The sequence below is a fragment of the Molothrus ater genome, chromosome 3 (assembly GCF_012460135.2).
Source record: "Molothrus ater isolate BHLD 08-10-18 breed brown headed cowbird chromosome 3, BPBGC_Mater_1.1, whole genome shotgun sequence".
Taxonomy (NCBI): Eukaryota; Metazoa; Chordata; class Aves; order Passeriformes; family Icteridae; genus Molothrus; species Molothrus ater.
In genome coordinates this window covers 42,035,522-42,043,487 of record NC_050480.2, presented here as the reverse complement: position 1 = coordinate 42,043,487, position 7,966 = coordinate 42,035,522, and positions in this window count along the sequence as shown.

Sequence of the window (7,966 nt, the reverse complement as noted above, 5' to 3'; positions counted from 1 at the left end):
TCTCAGGCTGGCCACTGAACCTTGCTGGCCTGTGTCCATGGGTTTGGTCTTGGTCCAAACAAGGGAAAAAGTCCATCCAGAGGAGAGCTGCCTTTTTGGGACACCATGTGCCTGATCCCATTCTCAGGCTAGTGTCTAAAGGATCGATATAAACTGGCCTTATGTGCCCATGCTTGGGCTACAGTCCACAGGATTAGAAGGACTAAAGGGTTCAAATGGAAAGAGAGGAAATTTAGGATAGATATTAGGAAGAAATTGTTTACTCTGAGGGTGGCAAGATACTGCAACAGGTTACTCAGAGAAGTTCTGGATGCTGTATCCTTGGAAATGTTTAAGGCCAGTTGGGATGGAGCTCTGATCCAGTGGGAGGTGTCTCTGCCTGTTGCAGGGGAGTTGGGACTAGATGGTCTTTAAGGTCCCTTCCTACCCGTTAACGTTACTATTTTTTTCACATATCACTGCTCAAGGTGCGAACCATTTACCAAACAATCTCCTGCCCCAAACCTGATTTAGGAAAAAGAAACCAAGTCATAACTTTCCTGTGGCCACACAGTACCAGCAGCCAGAGCAGGGAACTGACTGTCCTGTTTTACCCACCAGAGTGCCCAGTATAGGGATACCTGTACTTTAATTTTAAATTTTTGGGTCAAACTTCTGTATAAATTAGTTAACATCGGTTTGTGAGACTAAGTTTGCCACAGTGGTTTGAACAATCACACTTTCAAGTCTACAAATGAGTAAAATTGTATTAAAAGATAACAAGAAAACATAAACGGGCTTTTACTACTGCACATGACATAGCCGAATTCCCAGTATTTAGGGAAATCAAGGGGTTAGCACACCCAGCGACAATGCTGAAGAATGGAGCCTCATCCTGGGAAAACCACTGTAGCAGTTTCCCTTGATATTTGAGTGAATTAGCATAAACCTCCCTTGATCCTTGAGTGAATTCCCATAAACCTTCCTCGATACTTGAGTGAATTCCCACAAACCTTCCTCGCAGGAGGCATGCAGTGCAAGGGCAGTAGCTCCACAGCCTTACCCCTGTACCTGGGTTTCCTCCTTTCCCACACCCAGCCTTCCTGCCCTCCATAATGCTGCTCTTAGGCACTGCTAGGAGGGCATGGTGTCTGTACTGTATATTAAATCACACAATGGGTCAGGCTGAAAAGGACCACGGGCAGTCATCTGGTCCAATCTCCTCTCCCTGCTCAAGTAGGATCATCCTAGAGCCTGGCACAGGATTGTGTCCAGATGATTCTTTAACATCTCCAGAGAGGGAGACTCCACAACCTCGCTGGACAATCTGTTCCAGGTGGAATTTCCCGTGTATCAGTATCTGCCCACTGCCTCACGCCCTATTACTTGGCACCACCGAGAAGAGCCTGGCTGAATCCTCTTCACACCCACCCTTTAGCTATTTTCACACACGTTAATGAGGCCCCCTCGCAGTGGTGCTTTGAGCCTAAATCCCGTAGCCATTTCCCGCCGCTCGGGGGCCCTCACAGCAGCCCGGCCGGTGTTACTGCGGCGCGCCGGGCGCGGAGGCCGCCAGGGGGCAGGGCCCGGCCTGCGCGGGGCGGCTGTGGGCGGCTGTGGGCGCCACTTCCGAGCTCCCGGGGGCCGGCCGAGCCGGGCGGGCTGTCCTCCTTGTGAGGGGAGGTGGGGAAGTGCGTGGAGCCTGCGCTGCGCTCGCCCCATGCCCAGGTTTAGGGCGATTTTTTTTTTTTTTTTTTTTTTTTTGGTAGTAATTCTCTCCCGTTGGAAAAGGCAGTGCAGCGCGTGGCCGCTTCCCGCGGGCCAGGAGAGGGCCCGGGCGGCGCCTTTTGGCGGGATCGTCCCGACCGAACCCGCGTTGACCAACAGAGGGGTCACGGAATCAATCGGTTTGACCTCTGCGATCATCAAGTCCAACCTACGACCAAACATCACCCTGTCAATTAGACCATGGCACCCAGTGCCACGTCCAGTCGTTCCTTAAACACCTCCAGGGACAGTGACTCCACCACCTCCCTGGGCAGCCCATTCCAGTGTCTAACCACCCTTTCTGTGAAGAAATTCCTCCTAGTGTCCAACTTTGAACCTCCCGTGGCACAGCTGAAGACCGTGTCCTCTTGTCCTGTCGCTGACTTCCTGGGAGAAGAGGCAATCTCTCACCTGGCTACACCTTCCTTGCAGGTGGTCGTAGAGAGCGATAAGGTCACCCCCTGAGCCTCCCGTAGGCTAAACAACCTAGTTTTGGAAAACTACTGCTGTAGTTTTGGAGCAACACTACACATGGCTGTTAAAGGGAGAAACACTCAAATAGTGCATTTTAGTGAGAGAGTTGGTGAACTGACCCTGCTGTGGCCTGAGGAGCCTCACGCCACTGCAGGCTGTGTGCCATGGTGTCCCCCAGCACTGCGTCCCCCACACCTTCCCCAGGGTAGCTGCCCCCATCTTGGAGGGCTGGGGATTAAATGAGGTCTGGGACACAGGACAGAGCAAACTTCAAACCTGGGTGTGATGCCAAGGGCCAGGGCCTTGCCAGACCTGCCGCAGCACTGGCACGTATGGGGTGCTGGAAGGTGCAGAGGGGAAACCTAGTGAATGCAGGAAGGATACAGGTGAAAGCACCACAAGATGGGCACACCCTTCTTGTTTGTGTCTTGCAGTGAAGCTTCAGGTGCTGTTAAACCTGTACTGTCCCCCGGTTATCTGACTGGGTGTAGATGTTGTAGATTAAACTGCAAACATTAAATTTCTATTTAGTTATTGCATGTTACTGAAATAGTTTCGTAGGCTCTGCATCTTCAGGGAGAGAAAAACAGGCACTTCAGGACAAAAGTTTTTGCATTGAGTGAAGCAAGCAATACAAAAGCAACAGAGCATTGAAATCCCATAATACATGTTGTTTCAAAGTGCCGTTTAAAGGAAAATGAAACATTTCCATTGTGAAATTAAACCTGAATGAAGCATGCAGTTCCCAGTGTACCCAAGCAGTGAGGTGTGCAGGGTGGGGCTCTGGCATCTCTGCATGTAGATGTCACTGAGGTGTGTGATCTCTCTGTGCAATAAAACTATCCATGGAGACACAAACAGTGCTGCAGAAAGGCAGGTTCTCAGCATTTGTGTTTATCCTATGCTGGTTGCAGGATGAGGGCTGTTGGAGAACCCAGGATGTTTTCTCTTGAGAGACTTTGGGGAAGTAAGACTTATGGATGAATAATTTTAAAAAGAAAAGAGAAAGCCAAGCGCTTCCTACCTCCTGCACGTCAAGGAGATCTGCCTAGCAAAGGCACCAGAAAGTTTAGGTGCAGCACAGCTTTATACTCCTGTTTGGTTTAGGCTTTATTTCTGGGTTAAAAAATAATATATAAAAACACAACCACCTCCAAACTCACAGATGGTTCCACAGTCATCCTAAATGGTCATGAAATACTTGCACTAGTGGAGTTGCCAGGGGGGAAGAGAGTGCCTAAAATTCTGGCTATTCTTTTCCAGTCTGTTAACTGCATGCAGATTGCTCTGCTATTGCCTTAAGCAAAAATTGCAAAAAGCAGCAGAAGTCCCGCACATGTCTCCAGCTAAGCTGGTCACCAATTAAAAAAAAAAAAAAAAAAAAAAGCTGTGCAAACATGCCTTGTTTCAACTGCAGTAATGGGCTGAAGTTGTGACGTGTTAACCTAAAATACTCCAAAGCGACACGTGCACTCACGACTCCAGTCCCTGGGAGCGAATGTTTAGGGCTTGGCGGATTCTTGCTGTTGAAGTACATGCAGCTCCGGAAGGATCTGTGCTAGTTCTAAAGGGCAGCTTGTCAGTACATGAGTTTTGTTGTGCTTTTCTGGATGCCAGACAAATGGCCATTCTCCACATGCAGTTGGCACTAGTTTGTCTCGAGTTGTCTTACAGCATGACCCCAGTTTATCACTGCAGCAGCACACAGCAGCTTCTGCCCTTATTTGCCCCATCCCTATCCGTGAACTACAAAGCACCAGTGGCTGTTGCAAAGCCAGGCGCAGGGCTGGCCTAAGGCAGACATCAGAGAGCACAGGTAATATCACTGCTGTCCAGAGAACAAGAAACACCTTCTGGCAGGAATGGTTTGTTATCTAGTAGCCTTTCTCCCCTTAGTGTCCACCTACCTCACTTCCTTCCAGGAACTTCCCAAGATTCAGGTGCAATCCAGCCTTTGGATATTTCAGTGGGGTATTGCTGTATCTACGAATAGAGCTACGGCACTCACTGCTGTCTAGGTAGCCTGCTTGTCTAAGTGTAAAAATGGAGTCTGATCTGGCAGCTTCCAAATTAGGGGAAGGGGGTTCAAGATATTTCTGAATATCCCAAAGAATATCCCAAGATCAAAAATTTCTTTCAAAAACAGGCAATTCAGGAAACAGGCAATTCAGTCTCCTACAGCCTACCTCCATTAAATAATTTTAAGCCACAGGAAAAACAAACAAAAGAACAACAAACACCCCAACCCAAACCCCAGGCTTGATATTTACAGGCCATTTACAAGGAATGCAGGGTGATCATTTCAATTAGCTGCCTGACCAGCCCCACTGCTGCCCTACCAGGGCTGCTGGAGTAAGTGCTGATGCTTGATGTGCGGCAGTGAACAGGAGCATCACTACTCCGATGGGGAAAGGACTGATAGCAAAGAAATAGAACTGGATACCATAATGATCCTTGTCTTGTGTCCTGACACTCATGGCTCGTGAACTGCCTCCCATCCCTTTCTCCAGAGCTGGGATAGCGATTCCAGCATACCTCCTCCCTTTGGCAGCCCAGTAGAGGGATTAGAATGGAGTTACTTCCTCCTGTTCTCAGGCAAAGTGTCAGAGGAGCACTGCCCCTGTGCTTGTACAGCCCCAAACACTATAAAGCCCTGCTGTTAGCTGATCTCCCATCTGTATGTGCTAAAATATTGCTGTTACCAGGCTTGTCATAAACAGAAGACCACAAACCGGTGCAAAGAGAAGGCAATTTTCCTAAAAGGAATTTCCTAAAAGGAACTGCAAACACCTGGACTAGGCAGGAAATCAGGGCTACTGTTAAAGTAGGCTTCTGAAATTTGTCTCTTTCCTCCCCTAACCCTCAGCTTAATGCAAGAGTAAAGCTTGTAATAGCAAGTTATAGAAATAACTTCTACAGCTACTTGTCCCGAGAGACTGCTTCTTCAGGATAACACACAGTAGGTAACACTTTGCCTTAAACCATGCACTTAGCATGTATCACCTTCTCTGTTCACCTGCTGCTCAGTGCTGTTGTATGGCAGGGTCCATGAAACAGAAAGCCAGACAGAGGTTTGAAATTGTTGCAAAAAATTACCAGTCCAGAGGAAAAGTTTTATTAGGATTTTGTACTTGAGGTACACTGAGCAAGGTGAACGTTGTTATTTCAGTCAGTTTGGGCTCCTATCCAGTACTTAAAAAAAAAACCAAAACAAACCCATATCTGATGTGCAACATACCAGGATAGTCTTTGGCAAGGGACATACAGGCACTTAATTTTACTGTCACAGTGGTGCCTTGAAGTGGTACAGTTTTAGAGCCTGGCTCACCATAAGCAACTAGACACCACTCAGAAGAAAGGCCATTCCAGGACTTTTTCTAAGAACCCACAGAGCCCAGAGGTCTAACAAAAGGAGCAACTGTTGAAACAATGTTGACAACATGGCCTGAAGTCCTTTTTATTTTTCTTGGCGAACCCGAAGGACTTGTTAATGGAAATACCATTTTTGTAAAATGTTTTTAGACCTAAAAACACTTTTAAGAGAGAATCTTTTCACAAAGTGATAAGAATGGGGAGGAGTAGGATGAACTTTACCATTTCAGGAATTAAGACATTTAGACCAAACAGTGTGGCAGCACACTGCTTGGGAGATGCCTGTGTTGAAAGTGAGAAGGAAAACTTCAGTATAGACTGTGTGAATAGGTGTAGCAATTTATTAGAGCACATACCCTTTCCTTTCCTCAGTATTCAGTGACTAAGCATGGACTTTTACCTTAGCTTTGTCTATACCTGCTGTGGCCTGGACTACATTACACCCTGGAAAGGCGTTTTACTCTTCACTGTCTTTTCAATTCAAGAGGTTAGGGAACAGAACAAAATGATCAGATAGCAAGTGTCAAAACCAAGGAAATATTTTCCCCCCTCATAAAATCAAGGTGTAGAACCTCTTGCTGCAGCAAACTATGTGGAAGTATATAGATGATTAATAAAAGAGATGAATCCATTTTAGATGAAACTAAGTGCATCAGCAGCTACATAGCATGCAGTGCTAGGGGTCTACTATAACAAACCCCAAACCCCAGCACACCTAGCTGTGAGAAGACAGGATTCTGTAGACCAGGAAAGGACCGCTATCTGTTTGTCCTCTGAGTATCTCCTGACAGCCACTGGCTGGGACCATGCAGTGCCTCGTGCCCTGTGCATCATCCAGGAGGCACATGAAGAAAAACGTTTTGCAGGGGAAGGAGAACCCAGTTACCCAACTGAGAATTATGTTACACATGGACACACAAACTGCAGGATACTGCTATGATGTTTCTTTACATTTGAGTGCTTAACTAGGTCAACTTAAGTGCTTTTGTGGTTTTTGGTATATATTTAGAATATAAGTGGTCCAAGTATACTTATTTCTGAACTAGATAGCTAATAGAGACTACAGTCCAAATTTTGCTACACTTTATGGTATTCCTTCCTTCCACTCATACTTTCCACCCAATTCTGCCTTAAAATTCAGCCTGTCAATCAACTGTAGACATTTTTTAGTTTAGATTATTTCCTAGCTTCCTTCAAAGAGCACCAAAAACTCTCCACACAGTACATTGCTGCTTATATGTTTGAAGCACATAACTAATGATCATTTTCCCAACAATTCAGGAATCACTTTCACATCTTTTAGCCTATGTGCATATAACAGGATTTGCTTCTGAAGTCTCTTTACCCTTGTCACTTCTACATGTAATACTTTAGACCAACCCAAGTAGTAATAAATCAAATTCTGCTGTAGAAGAAAGCTGTTAAAGAGAAACTTTTTTCTCAGCCCATCTCACTCTTACTTCCGCCCCCTACTCTTTCCCCCTCCCTCCTCCCCTTCCCTTCCTCCACTCCCCTTTTGGTTGTTTGCTCTCCTTCAGGACCAAAACTCCAGCTGCTCTAAATGTAAACACTGCTCAGGACATATGGCAACCAACAGCAAAATGAGTTCCAGTGAGCACTGGTGGCCCATATCCTTCCTGGGTATTCACACAGGCCTTCAGCCAAAACAGTCATTTCACAATAAAATCTTTGGGCTGGAATCTACAGAATCCAGCAAAACCGCTCAAAACAATTAAAGGGATTACTGCAGGTTGAAAAATACCATGTGTTTGGTCTGGTGAGCAGTATTGACTCAACAGAACTGAAGGAAGCCTCTCTGGAGACCTGCATAGCACAAAGCACAACTGTCTTCCATACATTTTTCCTCAACATGCCCAATCCTGGTCTGGGATTAAGCTACTTTACACTTCTGATATGCAGCCATCAGATCAGCAGTACCATTCAAATGCAGGTGTACAGAGGGGTTTCTGCTACTCCCAGCATTGAGCTGCAGCACATGCTGGTGTTAATGTCAGAAAGGTCAAACACTTTTCTGGTGAAAAATTTTTGTAGTTTACTGTTTTGTAAATACACAATAAAATAAAATGGCAGCTGTGAGTTGTTGTCTAAACTCTTAGATTGTTTAGACATTCAAGAGAATTTTCTCATGAAAATCCAGCAGGGCTAAGGGAAGCTGATGGGAATTATCATTTAATACCTACAGCCTGTCTAAAAGACATCTGCTTGAAAGAGGCATTTTGACACATTAAACCATAAAGTAAAGGTCATGTAGTACTACAGAATGAGGCCTTCAGGTGCAGTGTTAACCTCAGGGGGTACCTAGATCCTCCCCATACATATCAGCTGGCCTACAAGCTGTATCAATATCCCATTC